The sequence below is a fragment of the Phalacrocorax carbo genome, chromosome 1 (assembly GCF_963921805.1).
Source record: "Phalacrocorax carbo chromosome 1, bPhaCar2.1, whole genome shotgun sequence".
Classification (NCBI taxonomy): domain Eukaryota; kingdom Metazoa; phylum Chordata; class Aves; order Suliformes; family Phalacrocoracidae; genus Phalacrocorax; species Phalacrocorax carbo.
The window spans coordinates 39,497,367-39,516,939 of record NC_087513.1 but is presented as its reverse complement, the minus strand read 5'-3'; the positions used below and the strand labels follow the sequence as shown (position 1 = coordinate 39,516,939).

General features: G+C 42.1%; 1 protein-coding gene across 1 annotated transcript in view; it reads right to left on the bottom strand.

Annotated features, from left to right (window-relative positions):
* RAP1B (RAP1B, member of RAS oncogene family) overlaps positions 1-19,002 on the bottom strand; it is a 31,784-nt gene extending 12,782 nt beyond the window's left edge. The window contains exon 1 of the mRNA XM_064449182.1: positions 18,797-19,002. The gene's annotated coding sequence lies outside the window, so the exon portion shown is untranslated. The remainder of the gene's footprint in view (positions 1-18,796) is intronic.
* Between the last annotated feature and the right edge of the window lie 571 nt (positions 19,003-19,573).

Below are 19,573 nucleotides of genomic sequence, written 5' to 3'. Positions count from 1 at the left end.
TAAATTGTTCACCATTTTGATCAACAGTTCAACTATTTTAGCGTTACTACAGCCACTGTAAGGTTGCATATATAACAAGACATGAACATAAATATTGATATCCACTGATAAATGCAGGAGATCTACCATTATAACCAGGCATAACCTAAGCAGGATGTCACTTTATTACACCATATGGAAACTATGAACATTTATTCAAGACACAGTAACTGCTGAATGGTGCCACTTTTCCATCTAGCACAAATAAAGTACCTCCAAGGTTTTCTTGTTACCAGGATTTTAACACTTGAAGAACCATTATTTGTGTGTTATCTAGCCTAATTTCACAATCAATATAGTACAGACCTGGAAAAATCTTTTAAATTGAGATTTTGATATCCCATGAAGCAGTAATTTAGAGAAAAGGCAAGAAGAGATTAAGACTCTCTCTAATAAAGACCTCAGTATCATGATCTTGCCAAAGTATCATAGGTGTTTCAGGGAAAGCGTACAAGTATCTGGAAGAACTGCTCACACGCATGTGCATGTATCACTTCCACAGAGGCCTTTGGATGGATTAATCTCCTTTATTTACAGCAAGGAGGAATTAGGCATAGAAATTAGTTTACTCCATTACTTGGATTACAGCATACCATCCAGTGCGGTGTGTTCACCTCATAACATTTTCTAGAAACCTAGAAAGTCTCTTCTAGTTGTGCACTTAAGTCTCTGGCACCTCTCAGCTATCTATAGTCACAGCAAGCTTTAAGGTATTTCACTGGTTTCTTGTGAATGAATGAAAGATCTTGAGAAGTTGCTTGCACGATACATTTTACACCAACAGACCAAAACCAATATTCCCAAGATCCACAATGACGCCTAAAGAGCTTGCAATTTTACAGCCACGTCATTCACAGTATTGAATAGGTTTATCAGGTAAACAGCTGATAGTTTTTGTTACCCATGGTACTGATACAGTAATTCTAGAAACATGTCTCAAATTTCACAGCTACGTCCTCATCCACCCCCTCAAGCTTATTTCATATCACACAAGTTTTTGTAATTTCACATATATACACATACACATGTAAGTGATTTTGTTCCTTTGAGCTGACATGCATGAAACGTCTCCCATCTCCTCTGAAGAACTCAAAGCATCAGCATGCTGACAAATGCTGACAAAAAAACAAACCCGAATTGGAAGCTTCGTTAGGCAACAGCATCTCTTTATTTTGTCATTTACTTGAAATAACACCCAAAGTTTGTATCTACTGACCAAAAGTGTGATCTACATGCAGAAAGTACAACCATGACACCACAATCCAGTTCACTAAGCAGGGCTTGATAAAAGGGCTTAGTTAATTTTTTTTTAATACAGTGGCCATTTTCAATCAACACTTAATGCAGCTACATAAAATGCTGCAAACCATCAGATACAGTATTTCCCCTACCTCATTACTCTCCCATAAAGAAATATTGAATAAACTCTATTATAGTAAAGCTAACGGTTACTATTGATAAGAAACAATTATCCAAGAGGAGATAACAAGCATTTTCTCATTCTGGAACACTTAAATGCTAAACAAAGAATCACAGAGAGAGACTTGTCTAAGAAAATTAAACCAACCTCTTCCCAGCAAACAAACATTTCTCAAAAAGGACAGCAGGATCCCAGAATCAAGTTTTCAGAAAAATCCATTCTTAAGTCTGAGAATTTATGAACTTTTTTCTAGATATCTAACCACAGTTATAATGCCTGTAGTTTCATGAATAACTGTCAGCAACTAAAATATCCTTTTGAGACCGTTCCTCTTCTACAAGCTAGATCTGTTCCCCCGCTCCACACTAGCCAGTGTGGCTGCCTACAGCAGTCTGCCAGACCTCCTTGCTCATCTTTGTTGAAAACTGACCCCAGAAAAACAAAACACGGCCACAGATTCTGGTACATGGCTTTGGGTCATACTGCTCAAGAAAACACACCTCTCTCAGTCTGGTTAGCAAGTGAGCTAATCAGACTGTTACTGCTGCCCTGGGAGGAAGGTCTCAGTTCCTCTCCTGTACTGGCTTTAGCACTTACCAGATTGGGTTACCCGTTTTCTCGCCTCTCCTCACACACAGAAAGAGGAAACCTTCCCCAAAGGACGAAAAATTTGGGGGTTGGGGAAGAGGGGAAGTGCAGGGAATCCAACACAGGCACTTGCACAAGGTAAGCAGCGGAAGCAAGGTAAGAAAGACCCCTCTCATCAGCAGTAATCTCACAGCATCTCTGGGAATCACACCATCTGTTAGCTGTTCAGCAGAAAATGCTGACGATTTACATAGAAATTAGAGCACCTCCATATTAGTGTCCATCTCTGCCATCACTGATTAACTCCACATTGTCAGAAGACCTGAGAAATCAACATGCCAGGTCCTATTTAATTTTCTTCTAGCAAACATGTAATGAGCAGTATTTCAACTTACCTAAACAGTTCCTTGCACCTTAAGCAAGCAAAAGGAACATAAGGAGAAAGCTGTAAGGAAATAATTGACCTGATGTCCAGCAAAACAAGTCTCTCCACAGGGTTCTGTTACCAATATAAGTTTTGAGACTCCTTAGTAATTTTCACACCTAAGAGAATGTATTTTCACTCCTGACTTTTAAAACTATGTTTCCTTCCCTACACAGATGTTTTGCAAACATAGACCACCAGAACCATTCACACCACAAGTTTAACCTATTTGGCACCACTGTAAATGTTCAGTTAGAAAGGCTGGACAACTTACAGTTTGTGGATCTACAAGCAATAGGAAAAAGGATTGTCTCTGTACCAAAATGCACCTTTAAAAGTCATGACAAGTTAAGCCTATAACTACATTACCTGTCATTTCTTTAAAACAAATATGCAGTTATGTCTTTATTCTTGGAAAGGTGTCACTAGAATGACACAAACATAGTGGGTGTAGAGGAAATCCCAGCACGGTAATCTGGGTTAACTGCAGCAATTTCACAGTCTTGAGAAGAACAGTTCAAGCTGTATTTTTCAGTCTGAAGTTAACAACGAAGTACGGAGATGTCAGTAACGAAGGCTGACAGTAATTTAGAAGTAACAGAACTTAAGCAGCTGCTACCAAATATCGGTTTTGCCTAGCGGTTTGAGACATTTGTGGCTTTCTCTTACTAACTGATCTACAACTCCTTAGAGGAAAATCCCAAACCCTGAAACAAGAAGTTTTAGTGAGAGACTGGCAATTCCATTTTGGCTCTCCAACAGGGATTCAGGAGTTCCATGCAAGCCAAGGCTTCTTTCAGCATCCAGATTTGGAAGTTCAGACCTAAATACCCATTGCTGTACAACACTCTGGAGCCAATTTCATTACTTTAGGTGGTGGCTTAAAGCACATATGTACACTATTGCAGCTTCATTGACCAATTTTTTTTAATCTCTGGAGCACTTAAAAGCCGCCCTTTTTTTTCAAGATCTCTGAAGACATGGCAAAGCCAGACTGCAGTACACTCAAACGTTTCTCTGTCCCTCCCTCCAAACCCAGGCAATGAGCAATGTAATGTAACTTCCTCTTTCCCCATGACAGCTGTTTTGTCATTTGTACAGTTAATCCTTCATTCACCGAGAGCACACAGTAATCCTTTGTATATACACACACCTATACAGCATAAAGGCAGCTTGGCATCTCTGCACTGCTCTTACAGTCAGGTAGCCTGGCAATGACATCTTAGAATGTAACACAAGCCAACATATTCTCCAAAATGCTTTAAGAAAGGTAACCTGGACATCTCTACCACAGCATGCAGCAGCAGAAGCACCATCTGTGATCTAGTCCCACTTAGATCTACCACCCCACTGGCTTTGAGCAGCAGTCCTGATGTCGCTTCACCTTTCTTTTACTGTTTAACAGAAAAGAAAAACTCAATTCCCAGGGAGAACTTTCCCTAAGAAAACTTTCCTGGTTATAGGTCTTTGCCTCCTTCTCAGCTAAGGAGCCACCACACCACAAAGCTAGGAGCTGCTTTAGGATGCTGTGGTTTGGCACACTATTTGGTGTAATAAAAGCCTAGCAATGCACTTTTTCCAGTGACCAGTATGCCTGTTGGCTACAAGTGTGCCCCAGACCGAGTTAGGGCTCTGATCCTGCCTGAACTTGACTTTCCAGTGATTCCCAACTAGCCTGACATGACTCTGCTCTAGGTAAAACCTATTCTTCCATATCACGTGTTGTTGAGACTGCTCACATCCTAAACCTCAATCTTGCTCTTACTTTACTTTTCAGACTGACACAATGCTTGACTCTGGAACTAATACTGTATTCAGCTCTATCCAGTGCTAACACGATTTCCTTTTGACTCATTTATGACAAACAAGTGGGGGCAGAGGAGGAAGACGACAAAGTATAGAAGAGGAGGTTCAAGCCATAAAGCACCCTGTCTTTCAGTTACCTGATAGTATTTGAAACAGAAGCCATTAAGCTCAAGCAAGATGGAAACTATAAAACCTGAGATGGAAGCTCAACCTTCTCATGGATATCCTTTTTGGGCGGGGCGGCGGGGGGAAGCCCTTCTCTAGCCATTCTGAAACAGACACTGTACTTAGTGCATGCAATATATCTTTATAAAGTCTGCGCCTTGCATTTCACATATTGTCATCCCCTCCCACCCCCCAAAAAAGAAGTTACTGGAAGAACTTTGGAAGAATATGTAATTAAGAAGCCATTTGTACAGTCAAGACAGAGCTCAGTGTAGCACCTTCAGAATAATTTTCAGCAGTCTGCACTAACCAGTCATTTCAACAATACCCTTCAGTTTTAAAGCTATCAGAAAGCAATTGTATTAACTGGAAAGGATGAAAACGGATCAGATCACATGATCTCAGTCATTCAAATGAGGAGGCAGTAAAGTTTATGCGTTTCCTTGCCTAGAACTTAGCACTCTAAAGCTACACCTGTATCACAGCATGGCCAGCGTTTCTAGAACAGGGTAGTGTTAAGTCCAACAACAATATTTATCTGTACTCCCCAGATCACCCAATCTCAGGGCTGTAAAATGGATATACTCAAAGGTGCACAACAGAAATGAAGACACTATAACTGAGTAACAGATAAGCAAAAAACCCCCCCAGATTTATTGGACAGTTCAGAAGTATCCACCAAATCACCCAACAGTTAGATATAAGTAAGATTAAACTTATTCCTACCAAATAAACCAAGTCACCTGTTTGAATCCCTCTTCATTTACTGGAGTCTATTTTAAAGAGAGAAATTCTGCTTTGAAAGCTGGCTACTTTTAAGGTGACAGACCTACAAGGAGCAATGCCAACTTCCTTTGCTTTTTCATTTTTCTGCTCCTCCATCTTTAGGCAGGAAAATATTGTCAACTATGGTCTCTACGCAGGCACTAAAGAACAAGATAGGAAGCATGCAAAAAGTAAGGCATTCCCCCTCCCCCCCCCCCCCCCCCCCTTAACTGGAGTGGGCACTGGCTTGGAACAGCTGAGCCAAATATTTGTATGCACATATATTTAAACAACTCAACTCTGGAGACGTGTAATGCAAGATTTAGCTGGAAAGAGAAAAATGAGGGAAGCTACTCTTCTTCAAGGAATAGAGTTTTCACATAAACCAGACTCCAATGCTGTCTCAAGTATAAAATCTCTCGAAAGTACAGGGCTCACTTTCAGATTGCCTTCAGTAACTGCCTTGCATACTTCCTGAAATGTAACAGTCCGTAAAACCACCACATCTGTGCAGCCTCTCTCATTAGTTTGTTCATACTACTTTTTCTAATTAATGCATGTATTAATGCATATAGTGTAGTGTATTAAAGTAACTGCTTAATTCTACTTCTGAATGCCACACTTAAAATTAAAGTACTTGATAAACTAGAGAAGCAAGAGCTTTATATGCACAGGGACACTTTTTCCAATAAAGATTCTCTTTGAAGGATGAGCAGATCTTTGAATAAACACCATTTGAACAGAAGGAAGAAAGGTTAACTAGGACACCACACTAGAAACGTATTTTAAAAGCTTCACATCTGTCAAGAACTGTGAACATGGAACTTGCTTTCACAGCTTCTGCCCTTATCAGATAAGCAACGAAAAAGTGCCTCCTGGACATTTTCTTGAATGATGTCTTGAAGTATGTCTCCAGAAAAAGGCAAACCAAAGTGATGACGCTAAGAAAGTTGAGCAATAAGAAACCCTACTTCAGCAGTGAATGAAGAAACTGCACATTTGCTGCTTTTAAAGCTTTCCTAAAAAGCAACCATGCAATAAAGAATTCATCAAGGTTCAAATACCACTGGTAATTGGGCTTGATATGATATTTAGTAAAGTAAGTTTGGTGGGGTTTTTTTTTAGAATTTAGTTTGCTAGTTTTGTTTCAACTTCTTCAGCTTCAAATTTTGGTTTCTGATTCAACTTCGTTACCTAAGGAAGGAGAAAGCTAATAATCCAGTCTTTCCAAGTGACATTAAGTCAAATGAACCTGTTACTGGAGCTCAGCCCCAGGCCAAATACATGAACTAAATACAGCCACTACTTGAAGATAGCCCTGAGACTTGCTTATGTGAACTAGTTGTTCTGGTCTGGAATTAAACAAATAGTCCCTCCCAGAAACATAATAATTTTCAAAAGGGATCATGATTATTCAGCTCTTTACAGACACCATGACTTGTACAGACCCTGACAATCTGGTTGTATTGTGAAGTTACAGTGTATTTGCTGAAATTTTCATAATGTTTCTGCCCCAGAACATTTACCTCTCTGGACAAGGCACTTTGTTAGAACCACCTTGGGAATAGCACTCCTAAATTAATCTCAGCTGTTTGCATGACGAAAAAAAAATTGTTTCAACCATTAGAATGACAGATGAAGCAAATTAACTGACTGGTTTACCTGCTTACAATTAGCAGTGGAGGGAGAAAAACCCAAGAAAAAAAACCCGTGCTTCTCAGAGTGGGGATACTAACCCTGAGATGGAACAAGACAACAATGGTCAGACATTCGGAAAAATAGCTCTAGGTCAGTCACAGGACCAGCTAAGGTCAGAGGATTAAGTATTCCCAGACAAGATGTTTCCCACTTCTGGTACTAGAGCAGTCTCAGACAGCCACACCTATGTCTAATTGTACCATACAGATTCCTATAAGTTTTGTATCTCTTGGTCAGAACCCCTTCCTCAAGGAGCGACTAATTGGAGAGGATGTGTGCCATTATTAATATTTGCCAAATAATGTAAGGTGAAGTCCTAAATTCTTATGACTCAACTCCAAGTAGTTGGGTTTTGGGTGTTTTTTTTCTTCAGAAAAATTTCAGTGCCTAAGCAGCACCTTGACGACATAACCCAAAGTGGAAGCCTGTTTATTGTCACCAACATTTAGATGCTTTAGGAATAAAGCAACTCAGATAATCCTTACTCAACATGGTAAGTGGTATCTCTTATAAAAGAAATTAAAATATGCCAGAGCTGACTTTCACACTTATATACAGAAAACATTATTCAGAAATCAATTCTGAAGACAAGATACACTGAAAAGCTCATCAGGTCTAATTAAAGACTTTTATACTCAAGACTTCTGGAAGTAAAGCTATTTCGTTATTAATGCAGACTTTTTGGAAGCAAGTCAACTATTCAGTAAACAAAGCTAGAAGCAATTTTTATTTCTAGTTTTTACCTGATTTTGATAGCTTCTTGTCTTGACAAAAGTATTTGCCAGTTGAACAGCTAGTTCTTCTGGGCACTAATACAGTAATTTTTCTTGGACAAAAATATTTCTTCTATCTTCAAATATTTTAACTGATGCCAGAGAATCTTCAGAGGATTTTCCAAAAGCTGTCTGGGTGATTAAGCTTATCCAGTGACATGAAATCATACTAACCACCTGAGAAAAAGGCTGAGACCTGAAAACAAGTTACTGCAGCACAAACAGGGCACTGAGGTTGAAGTTGCTCCTTGAACTGCCCATGGGGACACTTACCTACAGAGAGACCTTAACAAAGTTCTCCTCGTTTCATTAAGGGAGACACCTTGATTAATACAGCACACAGGGACAATTTCTATAAAGCAGCTAACAGCAGCTTACCTTGTGAAACTGGTTCCACTGTCTGTGACTAGTATAGCTGAATAAAATCTGGTTTTTTTCCCTTAAGTCAAAGTTAACTCCCAGCTAGATCTTAAACATGAACACGAACTTAATGCATGTTCTAAGGATAAAAACTGGTCTGCTTGAAGCCACTGATATCTCAAGATGAAAGCTTCCTAATGTGAGAGACTAACAAGCACATGCAACTTGCAGTAGTTTCATACAAAGTGTAAAAGTCACTTCAAAGCAAGCAATGTAACGAACGTTCTTAAGCTACTAAAAATATGCTATGCTTCAACACCTACTGAGTTAAAGTTTTAACTTTGTGCAAAAATTCAAATCTGTCAATTCAAATTTGCAGTCCCTTATAAAAACCTAAGCCATAGAGTCTCTTTAAGCCTCAACTGGAGTTTGTAACATTTATCAGATTTATTCTTCTTTTTGCTGACAGTTTGCCATGGTTTTGCATTTTCTCCCTATTTCTGTAAAATAGTCACCATCCCCCATGAAAGTTGTTTGTGCATGTTCTACCAGACTTCCAGCTAAAATGATGATCTCAGAATTTCTGAAGAAAGTGCATTGCAAATGTTTTTTATGCTTGCAAAGAAAATCCAGGCAGACAATAAACAGAAAAGAACAACACTCAAGATTTTTAAAAATACTACAAGTATATTAAATTCAGAGAATGCACAATTACCACGTTAAAATATCTTACTAGGCCTAAGCTAAGTATTCAATCATACAGCAAGTTTTGAAAACTGAGGCAGCAATTTACTGCTGTGAATTTGGCTCTACTGTCATTGCAGAGGAGGATCCATATTTAGCTCTGAAACATTATCAGTTAATGGATTGCCACATCATGGTATACCCAACGTGGTTTACCTGATATGCATCCTTCCGATTAAAAGCAGGTATAAACATTTGTTTCTCTGTATAATTGTTACAGTAAATTTTGTCTTTCAAGCTACAAAAACAGTTAAAAACAGCAGGACTAGAAGTAAGGCATGGAAATTTTCAGAGTCAAGGTACTTCTGTAAAAATGCAACTTGTGCAGCTTGGAAGTTACTTGAAGAATAAACTTGCCAGTTGGCTTAAACTACTCTTCTTTGGAAAAAGGCAGCCTAACTTCTGTTGCAGAAACAATTCCTAGCCTCAAATTCCATGCGTTATCTGCTTAACATCTGGCAATCCTAGCTCTACTCTGATTCTGACACTGGCTGCTGAACCAGCAAAGCCTTGTATCAGGTTTCCTTCTACCGACATAAGGCAATGCTCAGTTCAACTGCAATTCCAATACCACATGAATTTTTGTCCCTCTTGTATATTTTTCCCTATAACCCACATCTCTCATACAACCCTGGCAATGCCAGAGCTTGCATACCAAGGTATCATTACTTGTACTCTCCTCATTATTAAAAGTTTGGTTTCAATTCAGGTTTGTTTAGATTACTGATACACCATCAAGGCACAGCTATATGTATATATATTTTTTTTTTCCTTCATTGTATCATCTGTTACTGGCCATTTTAAGTCTGGCTGGTGTAGGACCATTACATACCAAGTATCCTTCCATAGTATGATTTACAGTAATTCTATTACGAATCAGGCTGGTAGCCTGAGAGCAGTCCTACAAATTCCCATATGTCATTTTAATTAAGATTAGAAGTTTTATCTGTTGAAAGGACACTGATTCTTTGCAAATTGAGAATACTAGCTACTAGCATTCATTAACAGGAATAAAATTAGTTCTTCCATGATAAATGAACCACACTAGCCAAGTCCCAAGTAATTGTAGCTCAATTCTGTTTTGACCTCTCAATCAATACTTCCCTAATAGAAACATGGTATTTGAACGTGAGCAAACGTCAAAGTCACCCAAATTATATGTAATTTCACAAAGAGTTCTTTTGTTAAAGCTTGAGACATCTGTCCTGAGGTTAGCTGAAAAAAGCATACACCAACGCCCAGCATTAACTACCATCTTTTGCCAAGTGGTTTTGCTACCTCTGCAATAATGGAGGTGCAACCTTAACTGTTTCTTTTCACAGTCAACTTCATTAGCTGAATCCACTGATGAGGGTGGGTTTGTAAAAGGTCTAAAATGCATAACTGAAATGGCCAAAACTTGTCCAGAACATCCTGTGCTGTTTCTGGCAATGAGGCAGTAGCATCTTGAACCTAGGGATAGCAGCTCCTCAGGTAACATCCAACTCACAAACATACCTTGACTAGCAGATGACCACTGTAGAAGTTGACCTCCACACCTCTGCCCGTATGCAGACGCACGTACAACTTGGTTGTTTCTGAGGCAACTGCTAAGTTGTCATAAGCTTCAGATGAGGGTATTAAAATAAATAAATAAATGAATGAATAAAAAGATCACTAAAACAAATGCTAGCTTACCTTACCATGCCAAGCTGTGAACTGTTGTAGTTCTGCATCTGCTCTGTGAGCAGTTGATGTATCTTAGACAGCCCCCAAAAAAGTCTCATTTAATGGGTCAGGAATTTCCAAGAGAGGGAAAAATCTGACAGTTATGAGCTGGAACCTGAAGGTAAGCAATTCACACTTGCAAGCCTGAGCTCACAGACGCAACGACACCTACAGAAAAAGCTGAATAATTTTAACCAAATGAATTTCAATCACACTCATCCCCCCACTCCGCTTTCTACTACATGGACTAGGTCTTTAGTAGAAAGTTACCAAATTAACGAGGGATAAACTTGTTTAATCAAGTCTCCACAAGAGTCTATTTTAATCATCTTAAGATCACTCTTGCTCTTGTTTAGGCCATACTTTTTCGTTCTTCTGCAACTTCAAAGCTTGCCATTTTCTGGAGAAACCTGTTGTACCTTAAGACTCACTTTGCTGTTAAGTCAAATCAAACATGTGCTTTGGTGAAGTAGCAGATGTCCAAAGCATACTGAAATTTAACAATCGGCTCCAGAGGTTTGGTTGGGAAGACCTTTCTAAATACAAATCAGATACAAATGTCTGGTGTCCTACGAGTCATCTATTATTTAGACTATGACAATCACCACAGCATTTGAATGAGTATTACTACTGCATCCTAAATCTTTTACTCAAGAAGAGTTTTACTTCCAGCAAGTTAAATACATGCATCTCAAAACAAACTACACTTTGGGCAAAGCGGGAGTGGAAGAATGACTTTTCAGCCCACCTTGACTGTTCCAGTGAAGCAAGTTTATCCTTCATGAAACTACAGTCTTGTATTTCCACATTGCTTAGGGTGCTCCCTATTTACCCAATGCGCCCTCTGTTTAGGTTCTTGGGATCTGTGACTTCAACCTTCTGTAGATAAGGCTGTGAATAGTTCCTTATTTTTACTTCTACTATCGCAGCAGATTCAGCATTCAGCTTGGAAAAGAGGTTTCAGCTTTCCTCTGTGAAACTTACAGCATCAAATTTCATTTAAAAAGTAGTCCACAATAAGATTAAGTAATGGAAGAATTACATTATTTTCAGGTAATATTTTCAAGGCTGATATATTTGTCTTTGAAAAAAGTATTTGCAAACTGCATCTTAAGATCTTGCCTCTGGCTAGGTGCAGGATGTACTTTCATTTAGCAAGACTACACATTGTTCAAAATATTAGTTACTGTAGTTAAATTAAGTCCAAACTAACATGCACGTAATGTTGCTTCTTCATCAGTTTCCTGGCTAGACAGGACCCAGATTTCTGGCAGAGAAGGAAAAGGTAGCATCAGGACTTCTTTTCTTCATCAAGAATAAAGCTGTACAACCTACTTGATCTTTTCATTCTAGGCTTCACATGAAATATTCTTATTTTCCTCACTCTAATTCTTACTCACATAGATAGAGCACTTTTCTTTTGAGATTATTCTTAGGAGTTTGATGAAGAGCAGCACATAGATCAGAAGGATGCCAAACACCAGCACATACAGTGGCCTAAAGCCCTTAATTGTGAAACCTTGTTTTCAGCTACTCAGCTTTTCACAGAACTTCAGCTATCACACTTAGGTTTTCTACGTGAGATCTCTGCCTGAACCTCAACCTAGCTTAGGGCGTTTCCTGAAATAAAAGGTTTAGGGAAACCAGAAAAAAAAAAAACAACAGAGGATCATTTAAAAAAAGCAATGGACTTGCTCAAATATGAAGAAAGGTAAAAAGGTAACAATTAAACTCTAAGGACACACAATGAGCACAAATAGGTATCATTCAGAAATGCTTATTTCTTTCTAGTATTCAGATACAAAAATCAAGTAGAAAATTTTACACCAGAAGTAAGAAGACCGAACATCCAGTTAAAAAAGGAGAATTATGAATGCCTGTTTATTATACTATAACAGACTTCTCACTATTGGCCTCCAAACTTACTCGATGCCCAGGATGATCTATATCAAGTAACAGGGTGTCTCTTCTTTGGCAAGACCCCACCTAATCTGCTACTTAAGTCAAAAAAAGATATCAGAAAAACGGAACAGTGATTCTCCAGCATGACAGTCAGCTATTGTTGCCTCTTCCAATGCTCCTCCTTGATGCCACAGGACTACTACATACTCTCTTATGTTCCACGAAGTGTTAAGATGATAATTTGACATCAGTTTCTAGAATCATGGCATATTCTCAAATACCTGACATCAGAAGTAGTTGGATTTTGAACACGACATTTCACACCACGCTAAGAACAACTAAGAACACCAAGTCCAAGGCATCTCACATTGTATGCTTGTATTCAGTGAATACTGTTGGTATAAAACTATATTGGAAATTAATCTATGGACCAGTATAATACGTGCAAGAACTCTGAAGGTGTAGTCACCCTTGCCAAGAACTAATTTCTGATGCTGCTCATCATAAAATCCATGCAAACACATAGCATTTGCTGTACACTTGCACCAATATAAACAACAGGCAGTGAATAACAAAAGGACCATCCCCTGAATGGGAATAAAACCACCATATTCACAGAATGCCTACTGCCCATCAATTCTCCATTTTAAACATGTCAGAAGGGTCACAGAAAGGCGGTATGATATATCCTTATACATACTAACTATATAAATGTAACTCCAGAAACATGAGTCAAGATTTTGCATGCAGTATTAATTTATACACTTTCCCAACCCCAAGAAAATCCTTCAACAATATTGTATGCAAAAAGCAATCACATGAAGCCAAGAAGGGTCTACTTATGGGTCATCTTGTACATCAAGCTTTCAGAATGTTATCTTGGAAATAGCTTCACAAGCAAAGATCAGAGGAGGGTTACTGACTGCATCTTACAACGTCCAACAATTCACCTTAACCACTTCACATTTGCAAGAGAGATTCCTGCACTGTATGTTGCTGGGCTGCCCCCACACTTAACTAACCACATAAGCCTGGATGTGCAGCCATGCACAGCTTGGTCTCAGCTGTAATGTCACATTATAAACAAATAATCTAATCCTAAATATTGTATTGCAGAGAATAAGATTGATTCTTAGATAACTTCTACTTAATAGATTACTTCCATTCCATGTCCCAGTTTACCCTTCTCCACATTCAGGAAAAAAACCAAAACATGTTGCAACTTTCCACTAGTCTTCTAATGAATCACTTTTGGGGGGGAAGTATCAGACCAGATGCTATAGAAGTTTGATTAACTGCAAGGATTGTACAACTGCACAACTTAACTATCAGTATTGTCTGGGTTCCGATGCAGTCCAAGCACCGTTTGGCATACTAGCTTCATCTTAAATAAGAAATATTGACCGTACATGAAACCTTTAGAAAAAACTGAAGAAGCTGGTCTGGCCCTGCAACTACCGAAAACACTTTGATTTCAGTGGTGCTAAGTGGCACACCTAGCAACGTACAGGTCCTCCTTCTGTCCCCTGTACCTCCCCTCTTGAACTCCACACAGGTAACTCACATATATCTGCAGTTCATCTTTAACACAGGTGTGGTGGTGCCCTTTTTGCTTCTTCCTGATATACAAAGAATCCTTTTTAGAAATTTCCCTTCATTGCAGACACGAAAAAAAAATGAAGGCACAAGTGGCTATGTTGCAGAAACAGGAGACTATGAGTGGAAAAAATAGGACAAGACTTCAAAAGCAAAAACCACTAACGCAGTGAAACAAAAAGAGAGGGTTGCAGGGACTATCTGTGCTCACAAGTTGTTTTACATTAACTGTAGAGGGGGCTAGCCAACATACATTATTTTGCATATAGATAGCAAATTAACTGAAGAAAAAACTTTTACCATCTAATTTCACATAAAGTTACGAAGTCATACTAAATGAGATATTGTGAAACTTCATCTTTTCCTTCAATCCAGAGTACCTACTGAAATCAAGAGTTAACTTATTAAGGCAACTAACATTCACCTCAATATCAACACATTTTGATGCAAAGACCACATTCTCCTCAAAGTTGCTATGCAAAAAGAATTATAACTACAGATCCTTGCTTTATCTTCAGTTATTAAAATAAACTGTACTCCTGTTACAATTCTTCAACACTGTCCAGAAATCTAACGATATACGGTTTCTCACAGCTCTACGATTAGAGTTATATTGAAAAATATTTCACGAATAAGTAACAGTGGCACACGATATCCTTTTTGCAGAAGACCTGGTCAAGTCATTCAGATTTAGGACACTGTCCTGTGTTGCAACAGCTGCAGGAATGATATGAAGTGATCTGAGAAACTAGGGGTTCCCTGAAGAGAATCTCAGGCTGGAGAGAAACATGAGATGCTGCTTCTCTGCCACAGGATGCAAACACCAGTCCATTAGAAGGGCTAGGCTCTCCCACGCCTGCACTATGGTCTGGCCTTCCTCCCTTGGCCAAGAATGAAATAACCATGTGTACTGTAATTGGCAGTCTCTTTTCATAGTTGCATAGCAGGGATTTACTTCAAATAACATCAAGCCCTTAGATTAATAACTAGAAAGCCGAGTGGGACAGCATACAAGATACTGTCAAATGCCTCCTCTTCCTCCTAGTTCAACTCTGAAAAGAAGTTCCTTTAACTCTGCTAGACACACTCCTGTAGGGTCTTATAGTAACTTTCACTCTACTGTTTCAGTAACAAAAAATTGCTATTAAAACACAGCTCTTGAAAAAAGAGCATCCTGATTAGCTAGAGGGCCCCCCAAATCATTTTATATTTCAAAAGTTGCCTAATAGGCAGATTTCCAACCTGGCGTTTACAGCCTTCCTCCCTTTCCTTGCTGCTAGAGGAGAGGAACACATAGTATGTCAGGAGCTCACAACAGCATACATAAACAGGCACACAAATTTAAAAAAAAAAAGTTTTTCACTTTTAGTTGTGCAGTGTGTCTTTAGGCATTCTAAAGCTTGAGACAAGAGCGTCAAGCCAGAACCTACTGCTGCTTTTGAAGGTAGCCTCAGTCAACTGTTTCATGAAGAAATGGTTTGTGCCAGTAGACAAGGTCTTTGACCTTCTCCAAATAGTACTTGCCTACTACAAGCACCATCAGAATATTGCTTCTACTATGCCCATCCCACTCAGTTTTCTTAGGGTTGACAGGCCCTAAGGAGAAAGTGATACATTAGATGCTTTAAGAGAAATACTAACACTCCACTGCAACCACTCCTGAACAACTCTGAAAACTCCATCAACTTGGAAACAGGTCCCCTATTAAGGGTATTCAAGTAACAAAAACCCCCCTTCCTTTTTCCCTACTTCATGCAAGAAGAATAGAAACAGACCATCTTAACCACGTCTGAGCAGGACAACAAAGTTTGCCTTCGAATATGAAGGTGTAGTTACTGTGGATACTCCTTCAACCTCTCTGAAAAAGGAGGCTGTCTAAAATATCCCTCCACCTGACCTAGATGCAACAGAACACAGCAGAAGCCTGCCCCAACTCAGCAGGGATTCAACGCACTGACATTACACAGCACACTTCAGTGTGCTTTTGTATTTGTTCTGAGGCAAAAGAGTGTCAGTGCTTGCAACCACAAGCTAAACATGAACTTCTGTTGCGTAGGGTATGCTTAGCATTCTGATACTGAGAGCAATACTGGTTAAAACTCACAACTTGAGCTTACCCTGAAGAACGCTCTCAAACATCAGTTATGTATCTTAAAGTCACCTAAGCGTTATTTAGACAGGTCAGTTCAGGACCCACCTACCCTCTTACCAGACACCCAAGGACAACAGAGTGCCTATTTTTATCTGCAAGATACCCTTATCCTGAAGAACACCTCTCCATACCTAACTTTGAGCAGCTAGCAGAGCTCTGCAGATGACAGGATTGGCGCTACAGCAGCAAGCATGGAGTACTCAAGTATTTCTGTGACTTCCCACATCCCAGACGATAGGTGGACAATTGTGTATTTTAGTTCCCAGTCACATTACTAACTGCTAGATCACAAGCTACAGTGTAGTCTTCAGCACACTTCCTTCCTCAGCCATACAAGTAGTTTCTTTCTCCTTTTGTAGGCCCTCACCTAGATTCCTGTCTGTTTGCCTCTGCTCCAGAAAGGCTCTCAATTAAAGACAGGCAGTTTTACTCTGCAAAACTGGCACAGCACAAAGAAATGTCATGGCTCACTTCAGATTATTTTTTTTATATATATATAAACTGTCCTACAGCAGAGCTTCAGAACAAAAGAGCACAATTTTAATTCCACTCAGAAAACTTATCTGGTGCATGTATATAGTAAGAGAAGCAAGATGCACAGTAGGAGACAGTAAAAAGACTACTGGGGTTCCCCCCCCAATACACAAGTTCTGGTTTTACACTTATAGTCTTTCAACTCTGTTTTGCAGATTATTTCACCCCCAGGCAGACGGGTGCTCCAAGTATGATCAGCTTTGCTACAAAAAAGATACACGACATTTACATTGTACAGTGCAACTCAAAACTCAGTTATTTAGCTACAGATAATCATAATGCTTTACACTACAGTTGCAAGTTGAACTTGAAGTAGTTCATGCCACTACAAGAAGCATCCCTGAAAACAAGCAGGTACCAAGGAATGAAACGCTGCATCTAATTAGTTAGAAAGTATCTTTGCAAAGCCTTTGATGTGAACAGCCAAGGTAACCTCTGCTACGCACTCAGCTCATTTTTAGCTAGAATAAAGTCCACAGGATAGACTTTGAGCTGGAGTAAAAAAAAGATGCGATGAATACAGAAAGTGAAAACACTTGAATGTAGCAAGTTGGGTTTGGGGTTTTTTTTTCTCCCTCCTCCACAAGCTTGCGATTTTAACACAGAGGCCAAGTCATCAAAAAATGATCATTTGATTCATTTTGCAAGTTTTCCATGGAGGATAAAAGAATCCCTTTCCAGAGAAAAGTACACTTGGTTTTGAATGGTTACTATATAAGACAACGTGATTGCTTATTTGCCTTTTAATTTATGAAAAGGAGAGTGCTTTGTGTCTTCTTTTTTATACGAGTAATTTCAATGTATATTTTACCATGAGAGAGTACTGGAAAGTCTTTGTCATACACTGTCTACACATTTCACACTAGGGCAGGATGTAGCTGTTATATGCTGGAAATAACAAATTACACTAATAAAAACATCTAAATGCAAGGACACACACACAGGACCTGTGCAATTTTCAAGCTGGGCATCTCTGAAATACTCTCTCCCTTGGAACTGTAATACCTTACTATCATTCCCCAAAGCAGTATAGAAAAAGCTATGGGTTTTTTTTTTTTTATAATCTGTGAAAAGGACAACCAATCCCTTTAAGATGGAAAAGGGAGTAAAACCACACTGATCTTTTTTGCAGGAAACCTTGGTTTATTATCCTCTTTGTAATCTGAGGCCAAGGCAAAAACACTCGGATTTGGTTTTATTCGACCCCTTGCAAACTTCGCTTTCCTTTCACCACTGCTTCACCCGCACACGCAGGAGGGTACGAGGTGCCTCGAGGTTATGACACGGGTTTGGCGCAGGAAGCATCAGTCAAATTCTTCCATTTCCTTTGACACGGGTGCGGGGTTTGTTTAGACGCGACGAACATCCCCGTCATCCCCTTCTTTTTATTCTGTGACAAGCCGGAGGGGAACCCGCTGAGCACGACGCTGGCCGCTCGTCCCGCTCCGCGGCCACCCCAGGCACAAGCACCGCCGGGTCGCCCAGCCTGTGCCCCCCCCGCCGCCCCCCTGCCTCGCCCCCACACACCGGCCGGAAAGAGCGAGCAGTTTCTCCCCGACGACCGGACTAGGTGGGGCTCGGACTTCCCGCTGACAACGACGGCGGCGGCGGCAGCTGGGGACCGTCCCCTTCCCCGCCCGCGGCGGGGCCGAGCCGGGCGTCACCCGCCCCTCCCCGCGGCCGGCCGGGCCCCACGTCGCGGCCCCGAGCCGCCGGGGTTACAACTTTCCGCTTCCGCTCTAACTTCTGCTCCGGGGACCGGCGGGAGGGGGGTGGCGGCGAAGGGCAGGGCCCGGTCCTCGGCCAGGTTGGCGGCGGCTACCCCTCAGCGCCCCGCTCTCCCCCCACCCCCCACCCCCCGCCGTGTCCCCCCGTGCCTGAGGCCGGACGAGGCGGCGGCTCCCAGTTCCTCCTCCGCCATGTTCCAGGCTCGCGCCCCTTCCCTCAGAGCGCGCCGCTCCCCGCCGCTGCCGCTGCTCCCCGCTCCCCCCCCACCCCCGCCGCCGCCGCCGCCGCCCCCACCGGCCCGTCCCCGCCCCGCCGCGCCACCTGTACCAGACACGCCGCTCCCCACCCCGCCGCCACAGCGGCCCGGCCCGCCCTCCCACCCCGCCGCGACCTACCGGACAGCGCCTCCGCTCCCCGTCGCCGCCTCGCCGGCCGAGCCCGCCGCACAGCTCCGCACCGCGCCGCTCCGCCCGCTCCCCTCGGCTCCCTCTGGCCGCCTGTGCCGGGGCGCGGCTTGGGGCCGTCGCCGTGACGCCGCACGCCCAGCCTCGCTCTGGCGCGGCGGGGGCGGCGCGGAGGGGAGGGGTGACCTCGCCGCTCCGCTCCCCCTGCGCAGGCGCGCGGCGCGGCCCCGCGGCACCACCCCTCCCCCCCCCCTTCCCCACCCCGCGTTAGTGCGGGGCGGCCTGGCCTCCGTAGGGCACTGACAGATAGACAGACAGACACCCCCAGGCCCGGAGGGAGGGAGAGATGGCGGGAGGGATGGCCGCTGCTCCGGCGGCGCTGCCCTGACTGGAAACCCCGCTGGGAAGGGGGGCGGGGCGGAGCGGTCCTCCCCTCCCGCCGAGCGGCGCTGCGGCCTCCCCCGGCCTGCCGCCACCGCCCGCGGTGACAGCCGGGCCGGGCCGGGCAGGGCGGGAGGGGGCGGGACGTGTGAGCCGCCGCCGCCGTCCTCGTGCACACGCCCCTGCTTTGGGCTCGGGGGCATTTTTACTGGGGGATGGAGCGCCAGCAAAACGCGCGGTCTGGGAGAGCGGGTTAAAGCTGGAGATCAGAGTCCTGGGTGGCCTTGCGGTGCCAGGCCTCTGATCTGGACTCTGATCGCCAGCCCTGTCACGTTCCCAAAGACACCACAGGGGAACGAACGCCTGTCGGGATAGCGCAGCCCTCAT